At 38.1% G+C, this 13,510-nt stretch overlaps 1 protein-coding gene across 1 annotated transcript in view; it reads right to left on the reverse strand.

Annotated features, from left to right (window-relative positions):
- LOC137258329 (PH domain leucine-rich repeat-containing protein phosphatase 2-like) overlaps positions 1-5,200 on the reverse strand; it is a 46,934-nt gene extending 41,734 nt beyond the window's left edge. Inside the window, exon 1 of the mRNA XM_067795965.1 lies at positions 4,851-5,200. The gene's annotated coding sequence lies outside the window, so the exon portion shown is untranslated. The remainder of the gene's footprint in view (positions 1-4,850) is intronic.
- Positions 5,201-13,510: the final 8,310 nt, after the last annotated feature.

Here is a 13,510-nt window from a genome sequence, read left to right on the forward strand (position 1 = left end):
CAAAACTGTGACATGCCTATCAAACAACATGTAGTTTCTTCATGGTTACATTATCAGGCACTATCAAAGACAGGTGTGGGGTTCATCAATGTCATATGCATCAATGTCCATATTTAATTTTATGAAATACTTTGTCTTGTGCTTACTACTATCCTGAATTCAGTGATAAAAATTATAGTCCAGTTTGCTCACAGATACCTTCATAACATATTTAGATATCAACATATAGAGTGTACACCGTCCCTAGAACTGTGTCACTAATATCTCATCCATGTTTGTATACAGACAGGTGTGCCATCCATGTAGACAAGTTTCATCAAACACACAGGGTGACTGTCCAATGCTATATATAGCATAGGACATTATGAAAGCAGCTTTCACATGTTTCATATGAACCCAGAACTGTTGCCTGGCCTATTCATTGACACGTAGAACGAGTGATTTGCTCTACAATACACCTACATGGGTATTACAGAACTGGACAATGATTTCAGCAGTAAACAACTTGACTCCGTCCCGATCCACCGATACCTAAACAAAGTTGGCTAATATATGTGTACAGTTAGAAGATATGTTGAATACCCCAGCCCACTAACAATAATGGCTGTTTCACGCTGTGTTAAGATCTGGAAGCTTAAGACATTAATCATTTCATACCTCTAGCAGGTCTCAGATAATATCGAGGTGATGACTTCCGTGATAGAAGTGTTGATAATATCTCCGAAATCTGAAACCTGGGGTAATAAGCAAGGCTTTATACAGACTTGAGTAATTGATTACCAACCAAATTACTTACCTCCAAACCATAGATTACTATCATGTGTTACATATTTTAGTGCAGTACTTTCACCCGGTCAACACATATATGTTTCATTACCGTAATATGAATGAGATTATTTTCCCATCAAACTTATGAAGTTTTGACATGATGTCATAGAAACACAAATTGTAATGGAACACCAGAGAACAGCATTGCGTTTGATCTCAGGAGCAAAAATTTGCATTACTATTATGTGTGGGTGATCCTGGCACAGTCAGGCTGGGAAAGCTCATCATCAACTCAGGTTCTTGCCCCCTCTACACGTAACCCAGACAGCAAATGAGACTTCTGTCAAGAAGCGGTGCCTTGTCGAACCTACCAAGAACTTTCCAGAGGATATGAAGGTTCCCCGATAGGCTTCTGCATTACCCAGAGTGTCAGAACGGCTGTCCGATAGAGAATGCGCACACACTCCTGATCTGTGCCAAGAGATCAGGAGGTACCAAACCAAGGGCACCAAGAACAATGGGGAGTCTGACGGCCGTGTACTTGGGATGCAAGTGAGATATTTCAAAGGCAAGGTCGTCACCATTAAATTTTTCATTTTCTAAGGACGACTTCCATCATATATTACTCAAAAGACAGCTAGTTCTAGCCTGTTCTCCACCATTGCTCATGCTATTAGTCTCTGGCTGGCAGGTCCAAACTCTGTTATTGACAGGCTGTCACATCTTGGTTATTACTGACAATATTGACTGAAGTGAATTCCACAAAACAGGAGGGCAAAACCCCTCAACATTCTCATCTAATACTTGTATATAGTGGAAGGTACAGTCTTGGCTGGGACAGGTCCAAATGTTCTACCTGTGTACCCAACCTTCTGTTGTCCTACCCTACCAAGATACTCGTCATGTTAATTCCTGACATCAAATTTACAATGGCAATATATTCTTCACCCTGGAGTCTAAGATATCAAGTTTTTTAATATCTTAACCATGTATTATCTACAAAAGAGGTGACTGTATTTATGTCTAAATCTTCACAGACATTACGACCTTTAAATCATGAAAGCATCACATACTACATTATTTAATCTATTGGTCATAATGGGTGCATCTGGGTATCTGGGTATTGAAACTCATTACCCACCTGTCCCACCAGTTGAACAAAGGACGACGTTGTCCAGAATCATAAGCCTGATACTGGGAAGTATGAACATAGGTTTGAAGCTTAATACAACAGGGGGTTGATGTGCTACCATCCTGATATAAAATTTTCAAGACCAGATTGATGGTGCCAAAAAACATTATTGACCAAAGCCTGTTCATCTACCCTTGCCACCATCTTTGATAATATTTATGGCGTTTGGTCATACTATGACTGCCTTTTTGGATGCTATGACTGCCATTTTGTACGCTTGGTGACCTCAGTTTTCGAGCGCTGTTGTAGTTGATTTACATGCGGGTTTTGTTTAAATTTCAAACGCTTAGTTTTCTGTTACAGAGCATCTGTTTCAGTTTTAGAGGATATTGTTGCAGTTTTGGAAGTTTCTTTTCCTATTTTGGTGATTTTTGTTCTGTCTAGGTGTATATGAGTTTAGTTTGATGATTTGTTCACTGCTTGTATGGTAAACCTGATTATAAATAAGCATATCCTGCCATGACTATAAGTACAATACTGAAAAAAACATTCTTCACATAGAATTCATAGAAAAATTATGTACAAATTAGACCAAACAGTTAAGAGCAGTGATGAAATTTAAACAATATTATTCTAACATTAAGGTTACATGATTCATCCTTCCTTGGTGGATTCTGAAGAGGTTCAAGTCAGTATAGAAGTCAATATGCATCAAAGTTCATAAAACACTGTGGGTGGGAGCTCAGACTCCAACTTGTATGCAATATAACCTGTATGCATTGTTTACATCTTAGTGGGGATATTTACTTACATATATATGACATCTACACACACTGGTTCAACAGGTGAATGATATCCTGTGTCGTAAACAGGGGAAAACTTGGCCCTATCCCTTCATGAAAGTCTCTATCTGGTACATCATGTTTGCAGGTACGTGTCGCTCATAAAACAGAACTGGCTCTAATTTCATGGTAAAAAAACACATAAATCTTCATGATGGCAGGGAAATAAAACACCAAGCAAGAGTTGGTGTTTGTCCTTTCTGGCATAATGTAGGGAGGTTATATATAGTTTTTGTTGTCACCATGTTGAAAGATAAACAGGTCTGAGTACAGGATCCTTTCTTTCCCAGTAGTGTCTGAGCTCTATGCATGCTCCAGTTGTCTCTGGGAGATGTCCACCTTCCTGTGGGATTTCAGTACCCACTGTCTGTATCCCATGGGGATTACTGTAACCACTGTCTGTATCCCATGGTGGTTTCAGTACCAAGTGTCTGTATCCCATGAGGATTACAGTAACCACTGTCTGTATCCCATGGGGGTGTCTGTACCAAGTGTCTGTATCCCATGGGGATTTCAATATCCAATGTCTGTATCCTGTGGGGGTTGCAGTATCCAATGTCTGTATCCCATGGGGATTTCAGTACCCAGTGTCTGTATCCCATGCAGATTTCAAAACCGAGTGTCTGTATTTCAGGGGGATTTCAACACCCAGTTTCTGTACCCCCTGGGGATTTCAACACCCAGTTTCTGTATCCCCTGGGGATTTCAACACCCAGTTTCTGTATCCCATGGGGATTTCAACACCCAGTTTCTGTATCCCATGGGGATTTAGTATCCAATGTTTGCATCCCACAGGGTTTTCAGGACTCAGCGCCTGTATCCTGTTATGTTGAGTTCAGCGGAGGTCAGTTCAGCTCCATTTAGTCAATTTAATTTAAATAAATACTGTTTCCACACAACAAGATAACGAAAGTAGTTATTATACCCCAGTCATACATACCTATTGACAGCAGGACAATCACAATCAGCACATAGGCTGAACTTCACAAAATTAACTAAGTTTGAGGTAATCAAACAGGAAAGCAATGCATGGTTACTCCAATTTGGTAATAAGAGCGCATTGTAAGAGTGTACTGTCTGTCAGACACCTATCACTATCTGATAGTTGGACCCCTTTCCCACACTGAATGTGACTACTAAAGCTCCACCTGTCTGACACCTGACACCCCCACCCCACTCACCGCCACCGCCCAGGTGTCTGACACCTACCTCTACCCTAGGCTGTCAGACTCGACTAACTTCCACCCTAATGCCTAACCAACCACCTTGGGAAGTCAGGAAGACCAATTACTAAAACCTACACAGTCATGAGATCGTTCCAGACACCAGTGACCCAAACTTCATTCCTCCACAAACTGTGCTTGTGTTCATAATCCGCTGTCATACTAGTATCATTAGCTTGTACAAGGAGAAATTGTTCCTGATAATATCTAAAAGACATTGTTTCCAATCAAAACAAACATACAATAATTGCTATATAAAGGATGACATTCACAGATCTAGAATACACTCATGGATCAGTGTTGGTTTTATTATGTATAACAAGCCTTGTGGAGTCATGATGTGATACTTGTGTAGGGATAGGGCTTGCAAGGGTGTAAGGGTGTAGGGTTGAAGTGGTGTAAATGTGTAGTGGTATAAGGGTGTAGAGTTGAAGAGGTGTAAGGCTGTAGTGATGTTAGGGTGAAGAGCTGAAGGGGTGTAGGGATGTAAGGCTGTATGGGTGCAGTTATTTATGACTGTAATACAGTTGTACCAATTTGACTATTTTGTCTAGGAGAATGAACTCAATAAGATGGACAATGACGGAATACCTAAATTAGGTGAAAGGTACTGAACAAATGGGCAATTAGATTCTGTTGTAAATTCCACACCAGGATAATGATAAAATAATCCCCTAACTACATCACAAGTGATAACTATTCTGGTCACAATAAGATCACTATAATGAACTTAACCTTCAAGTAAGCACACAATGATAAACTCTACACCATTAAAATGAATGGTATGAGCTAGCATGACAGGTATGTATGTTTGGAGTTTAACAGAGGTAACAACATATATGTGTCTCTCTATTACAGTCCTCATCCAACATTCCAATCACTCACCTGCGACATCAGTAATATAATCATCCACAGCAGTAATCCCCTGTCCGTGTCCCTTCTTGATCTAAATGCTTCCTAACAACTCCCGTCAGCTCTACAGTGTGCAGCCAGCACAGACAATCTGGGCTACATACACACTCCGACAGAAATAGGAGCACACCTTTCCTCAACACAAAAACTTCAGCTAGGACTGACAACTTGGCACAGAAACCACTGGCCTAGACCATCTAAGCAGAGACTGTTGTCAGTGTTTGAAGACAAACTCCCAGCTATTTCGACAGATCCACAATGCCACATAGAAGAGTGCACCAACCTGGCCGTCTCCACTGCAGCTTACCTGTCTAAACGAGGTGAGTGAGCTCTCTGGTGGATCCAGGTGAAGGTGTACTGACGCCTCTGTGTGGCTCAGCATGAGACGATCGTCAAGCCTGGGTGAGCTTGAGACATCCGCTGTCTCTACCATGAGAAACTGTACACAGTGGAGACGAGGGCTGGAGTTTCTATTTACAATAGAAATATGATGAGAGGTATATTTTTTCATCTAAATACATTCACGATTTAGTGTGTTGCGCATTAGCAATTTATGACTGGAATGTGAGATTTACATGGCTGATTTGACTTTATGTGGAGGAATTTGTTCAGTTAAGTATGACAAAAAGCTTTGGCAAGGGTTTGGGTGTCAGAGTTTTTTATGAATACTATAAATAAAGTAATGCTTTGTGAGAATAAAATATTTTCTTTCTGATATCATATTTCACTATCATAGATATGTGCCATTTTTTCCATAACAGATCACATCAGCAAGGAATGTATTCATAACATGGGTTTCTGTGTTTGTTTTGTTTTGTTTTGTTTTTTGGTTTTTTTTAGCATCGCAGTGTCTCAGCAATATTCCAGTCAGTCTGTAATACTAAGAGTCTGGACCAGACAATCCAGTGATTAGCAACATTTGATCTGCACAGTTGTTATTCAATGATCTGCATCAACATAGTCAGTAAACCCAACAACCTGATAAGAACATCAAACATGGATCTTCACTCATGGATTGCTGTGAAATGATAACTCTTGAATATTTGTCAACCATTATCAAAATGCATAATTTTAGCAAGTGATTGTGCAATATTCTACAGTAATATGTAAATTAGAAAGATACTGAACATCCCTCAAAAACTCAAACTGAGAATTCCTCACAACTATTTATTTCTGATGTATACAAGCATTGAAGTCCAAAGATTATGATGGAGTGTTGTGAAATGCAGCAGAAATCCCATCATATACATTCAGAACCAGGAAACCTTGTCACTGATAGCTTGAGTACATCCAGCTGCAGGTTATCAAAACATGGTGACACACTATCAACCATGTCACCAACATGATCAGTTCTGACACAGGCAGCTGTGCATCAAACGTGAACCCCCAAACCCTTCTTTACCTCAGAAAGTGACATGTACTTACATACATGCGACGCCTACAAATACACATACATGTGACGCCTTGAAATACTGTATTATATCTAGTGTCCCAAGCAGGGGAACATTTTAAGAGGTATTTAGTTGTGAGGTAGTTTGTCATCATTAAATGATCGCTTGAAGGAAACGGAAAGCTGACATAGAAGAGGACTTGGGGGGATTTTATTAACTTTGTAGAATTATTGTTCTCAGAATAATGGTAAGGTCATTAATGCTAGGGATATATAATAGTAAGTTGAATATGATCAGTTCTATAAACAAAACTAAAAAGATTCACACAATGAATCAGCTTACCAATGAAAACAATCTATGTTAGGTTTTTGAAGGGATTTAAAAGTGAGTGAGTTAAGTTTTACGCCACTTTTAGCAATATTCTGGCAATATCACGGCGGGGGGACACCAGAAAATGGGCTTCACACATTGTACCCATGTGGGGAATCGAACCCGGGTCTTCGGCGTGACGAGCGAACGCCTTAACCACTACACTACCCACCACCCGTGATTTAACAGAGATAAAGAGGAACACAAATGTTTCATTGTTTGTCAAACATTGTTTTGAAGTTAATTAATTCTTATTCTTATGTTAAGTGTTCAACAAATAAGAAGCTGATATTTAAAAAATACATCTTTGAATAATCTATGTATTTTTTGCAACACTACTGACAAAATGAGCTGAAGAAGTCTCTTGCATCAAAAAGACCATTGAGTCAGTGATGAAAAATAGAATATATTGTTGTAGGGTTGACAATAGACAGAAAATTTGTTCACATGCCTCTGTTACAGGGATCTAGTGGTGAAACAGATCAGCCCCTTGCTACGTGTCTGCCAGCCACACCCTGCACTTGAACAAGGGTGGGCAGGGAATAGCAGAGACCTGCCAGTAAACCTGTAAGACCTGAAAGTAAACAGGGTGACACTTAGGAATCAAATATCTGCATGACATCATATGTTGACAGATTATTTCATGTACCAAACCCATTCACAGCCAGTAGTGACTTTGATAGGGTAAAACCCATTCAAAATTCATGGGTAGTTGGGTAGGGATTTTGGGTAGAAACATGTCTCTGCTTTGGTTGATGTATTTACTGGCTATACCAAATAGTTAAAAGTTTTGTCCCAACAGCTTTCCTTTCAAGATATCTTGTATTGCCAGTGTACAATGTATAATTGTTTGTCTGTCTGTCTCTTGATCCATTCGTTCGTTCATTTGTTCGCTTGTTCATTTGTTAGTTTATTTATTTATTTATTTATTTATTTATTTATTTATTTATTTATTTATTTATTTATTTATTTATTTATTTATTTATTTATTTATTTATTTATTTATTTATTTATTTACTTATTTATTTATTTATTTATTTATTTAACTGTGCCAGATGTATTGATTTACTTTCAGTTAATGCTTTTACTATTTATTTTTCATAAAAGATTGGTTTATTTATTTACTGTCAGTGAAAAATTATTAATTTCATTCTTTGTTTGATGGGGTGTAGTGGTGGTGCGAGCACATTTTATTCATAGTATGCTACTAATATTCATATTTAAAGAAAATTGAATTTTCACTGTGCAAAACAATGTTCATTGTGCAGTGGCAGCTGAGAACAAACGGTTTCTAAGAACACCAAGTAGTCAGCTGCTGGTCAGGAGCAAGTGACAACAAACATGCGGTGGTCTGTCTCTGCTACACTCATTGTTATTGACTACTTCAGACACAGACACAACAAGATGGTGGACTCCTGATTGTGTCTTTATGGCTTCAAGTCGCCATTTAGTGGACACCTAAAGAGGTGTGGGTTCTGTCTGTCACTAAGGGCTGGTCACCCCTGACCACTAGCATTGTCCACTCCACTGCCCATGTTTTGTTAGTTTACTCTATAAGAAACAACGTAAACACATTGTAATCATGCCTGTCAGCTGGAACACTACATACCATGTGGCGGACTGAACTGAACCAGTTACTGTACACTGACAGCACTCTCATCCACAACCTGTGAAGATCTGGGTTAGTATTGATCTTCAGTAACCTGTACTTGTAAGAAGCGACTAACAGGATCAAGTCATTGGGGTAGAAGACATGGCTGACAAATATGATTGCAACTCAGTTGCTCAGATTGATGCTCATAATCACTGGATTGTCTAGTATCATCTTGATTATTCGCAATCGCAATAATTTAATTAATAATAATTAATAATTAAAAAAAAATATTTAAACAAGATTAAAAATAATTTGCAATAATTTACTGGATTAATGATCAGTACTGTATTATACAGTTATATTATTATGCATCTATCATGCTGTGTAAATATAGGCAACAGGTGCATGTTTTATCCCTTAATATTACGGATTAGTCACGGCAACAAGTATGCTTTTCATCATTTGTAATGATTAAGCCCGATTTTCCTTGATATTTTTACATCCAGACACTTTGTCCTTTACGGAATGGAAACAGAGTGTCAAATACAGAGTCTGAAAGAACACTGTCTGCAAATGTCCACACCAAGAGATCTAACCATGAAACAAAATTTCAAAACTGCTTCTTTTATATCCATTATACATCACCTTAAGTAAGCAAGATCTTTGTCCCAAGTGAAACAGGAGAGTTGGGTTTAAGCAGATCAGGACTGGATAATGTGCCTCTAGTTTCCATCGATGAATAGTGTAATACCACACGATAGATATTCTTGTTCGAGTAAACTGTAGCTAGTCAAATAATGTGTTTACGTCAATGGATGTTATACAGTAATATTTACCAGTAGAGGGCATGTGATATATATGTGAAATGTTATATACAGAATTGCCAGAAGTCATTCAATGATCATGAGAAATTTCTACTACTTACAGCACTGACAAGACTTGAGTACATACTTAAGTACACATGGAGGTTGTATTAGCACATCTTCTCACAACAAGTAGTCAAGTGGACTGCACTGCACTCCATGGCACCAGCTCAAACTCCACCCCTTTGAGGTCAGTCTTCGTCTTCATTTGGCTTTGTCTTCCTTTCAGTTTTGTCTGCTCCGGAGGTCAGCTAAAAAAAGAACCAGCTAGGAGTATGGACAACACACACAGCCCTTTCCACTTTACTACCACATTTCAAAATGACAATTTTTATAAACTATTTAAACAGGTGCATCTTATTGAAATAGATATATGTACAAAAGATACTTCACATGTAAGGAATATCTTGGCCTCACACAGATAACTGAAAACAGACATGCAAACACTCACATAGTGATGTAATATTTTCCTGACACAAATTAGCATAAAAATGAAAAATAATAAAAGATCCTGTTTCACAGAAATTGTACTGTATTTTTCATTTTTTTTAGCTCATAATAATTTAATGTTTTTTTTCCATCTTAAAAGTTTAAACATGTTAAAAGATTGTGTTTCACAGAAATTATGTTGCCTTTTTATGTTGATAGTTTGCTCAAAGCATTTGAGAAAATTGTTTCATGTTAGACCTGCCCCTTGAATGAAGCTTTATATTTTCTCTCCGACACTTAGCACTGTGAGCAGTATAATTGTGTAAGATATAGAATTTAACAGGTTGGACTTATCTGCCATGGTGATGTCAGTATCAGTATAGTTTTAAGCTGCTTTAGAAATGTTCCAGCAATATCACAGAGAAATCAGAAATGGGCTTCACACATTGTAGGGAATTGAACCCAGGTCTTTGGTGTGACGAAAGGACACTTTAACAACTAGGTTACCCAAGTACTCTGTACAGCTCAAAATTTCATATTCTGTTTGGTATGAACCTGTTTCGCTTGACTGATGAAGCAGGAAATCGACTGTTAATTCTATTAGACTGCAGGATTATAATATTTTCATAATGATATATGTATCTAGTTCTGTAGAGTGAGTGAGTATGGCATTAAGCCTCTTAGATTTGTATTTTTTTGTAGATTAGATGGATTTTGGTTAAAGCTTGTCTTGAATCAACAGATAAGGTCTTGACAAATATATTTTCAAGTAACCCATGAAGATCTGCATTAGAACTGGTCTTCAGCAACCCATGCTTGTTGTTAAAGGCGAAAAACAGTATTGGGTGGTCTGGCTTGCTGACTTGGGTGACATGTCCTGACACCCCAAATCTGTAGGTTGATGCTCATGCTGTTGATCACTGGATTGTCTAGTCCAGACTCGATTGTTTGCAGACCGCTGCTGGAATATAGATGGAATATAGCTGAGTGCTGCCTTAACAACAAACCAACAAATAAACCTGCAGAGAAGTCTGAGCCTATCAATACGAAACTGTGCCAGCCGTGACTGATGTCTGATTTTAACAAATATACTAAATTTGCAAACTCCAAATTTTCCAAGAGGCAATGAGACATATATTTCATGTGATCATAATCTTGTATAAGCATTCTGTTCCAGCCTCTTTTAAACTTGTGAAACAACTTATGACAGATCAGAGAGACAGCACTGGTCTCTTTCTAGGAGTGAACACAAGTGTCTCATTGTTGTTGGCTGGTTATTCTAGTAGTAGTCTCATTCGCTTTCATTGCAACATGACGATATAGGAAACTCGTTCCCATGCCCTTTCCTTTTAAGATATGTCAGTCAGTAAATGATATGAATTCAAGACTAGCCAAGCGTGCGCAAGTTTTGTATATCCCTGACCCGTCTCTTGCATTACATAGTGTCATTCTAAACTATAAGCCTCTGTCTCACAGCTAGATCCTGTTGCACTATCTTGTCAGCACAAGAACATCATTTACCCTCACTTCCTTACACGAGACCTTTTTAATCTGGACCTTTCTAATAAGAACCTCATTAATGTGGACCTCTCCAATAAGGGCCTGATTTATGGGAAATGTTTCTAATACATATGATTACACTATGCCATTTAGAAAGTGGTCAAATGTAAAATATGTTACATTTGGGATTACACATTCTTAGTAAAGTACAAATACAAGTACTTTTTTGAGTTGAGTCCCATCTGGGATTCGAACCCACACCCTCAGAGCCAGGCACCTCATCGCCAGCACACAAAGTCAGCTGCCTAACCTGCCCAGCCAGTCAGACAACTGGTAGCCTAGACTGCTTTTGTACTTTACTAAGATATTGTAATCCCAAATACAACATATGTTACTCTCTAATAAGGACATCAGTAATGTAGACCATTCCAATTAGAGCTTAATCTGTGGAAACCTTTCTAATAAGGACCTCAGTACTGTGGACCTCATTACTGTCAGGCTTGCTGACTTGCTTGTTGTGTTGCAATTTGATACTCTTGATTGTCTGGTCCAGACTCAAATATATATAAACCTGTGCCATGATATCACTGAGTGCAGCAATGTGTTAAACAACAAACCAACTGGACCTCAGTATTTTGTGGACCTGTATAATATGAACCTAACCAATATTGACATCTAATAACATAATACTGATAAGAAAGTTGCTAATGTGCACCTACTTCCTTTTCACTGTGGGCCTGCATATTGGGATTTTATTTAATACAAATATCTTTCCAGACCTCTATAATGTGAAATTCCTTTGAGTGGACAGCACAGATGCAAAGTCCTTACTCCAAATCATTTCACAGGTCAACCTCTCACATGAGATTACATTAAAGGAGACATGTGCCTATTTCAATGTAATAACATAAAGTCACATGTACAAAACCTCTAGAAAGTGATCAAATATATCAATATGTATGAAACAATGAGATGAAACTAGATGAGAGTAAAATATGACAACACAACAACATATGACAACAATGCGATAGTGAGACCAGACAACAGAAACAACCGACAAGGCAATGCGACAATAATACAAGCTGACAATGTGACCAGAGAACAGCACAACAATGTAACAATGTGACCACATGTCAGTGTGAGAGTGTGACGTGATAGACACATAACCACAAGATAACCCAACAATGTAACTATGTGAGAACATGATCACATGTGAATGTGACAATGTGACCACAAGATAACCCAACAATGTAACCGTGAAACAATGTGACCACATGTGAATGTGACAATGTGACCTGTGAGACACATAACCACAAGATAACCCAACAATGTAACCATGTAACAATGTGACCACATGTGAATGTGACAATGTGACCTTTGAGACACACAACCACAAGATAACGCAAGAATGTAACAATGTGACCTGTGAGACACATAACCACAAGATAACCCATCAATGTAACCGTGTAACAATGTGACCACATGTCAGTGTGATAATGTGACCTGTGAGACACATAACCACAAGATAACCCAACATCACAGTATATATGTATTGGTTAAACTGTCTTCAAATGTTTTATTTCATTCTAAGGCTGACAATGCGACACAGCTTACTGTACAACTGCATCTACAGAGCAATACTAGAGTGTGTGAGTGAGTTAAGAATTTAAGTCCCAAAACAACGCCATTCATTTAATCTGTAGGTATCGGTTTAGTTCTGACCAGCCAAGAATCATCAAAGGCTAAAAAGCAAAATATCTTTGTATTAGAATTCAAAACCGCTTTATTTTCTTTTTCTGTGCTGCTTTGAGTAAAGTTAATGGATACATATATGTCTATAATATCCTCCTACAACAAAGGAGTATAATTGATTTCTCAAGCAAGATAACAGCTCAATATTTCCCACACATATAATATCTATGACACAAATAGTATGAACAACAACTGAGCAGTAAAATACAAGTATAATTTGATCTAGCTCGGACACAACTACCTCCACCCTAGTGGGTATAATTATGTCGTCATTTCTCACCTGAACGACCCATGCTTGACTGGAGGACAATACAGTTGTATAAGACAGGTGATTGGATGCAGACTATTTTGGTACTTGAACGGTCAGGCTTCAATGACTCCTTCGTGTCCGACTTTTCTTCCCACATTGAGGAAGAACTGACTTGAACTGATTAGTGACAATTAAACACATGACATACATGCTAGAGTGGATGAAGTGAAAAAATTAGACTTCAGCTCATTTGCATTTTTTCAAAGATTATAAAATTGTTTTTCAATATTGAGGGATGTATTTAGGATTGCAGTCTAAATTGATCTATTTGTTAATTTTCCTTAAGGGACCATTCATAATATAATTTATAGTTGAGGTGAGGTATGGGAGAGAGAGAGAAAGAGAGAGAGAGAGAGAAGGAATGTGAGGGGGAGTAATTTGACCCCAATGCATGTCAAGCAAGTACAAAGTCAAAGGCAGACCTT

The sequence above is a fragment of the Haliotis asinina genome, chromosome 12 (assembly GCF_037392515.1).
Source record: "Haliotis asinina isolate JCU_RB_2024 chromosome 12, JCU_Hal_asi_v2, whole genome shotgun sequence".
In the NCBI taxonomy this organism is placed as follows: domain Eukaryota; kingdom Metazoa; phylum Mollusca; class Gastropoda; order Lepetellida; family Haliotidae; genus Haliotis; species Haliotis asinina.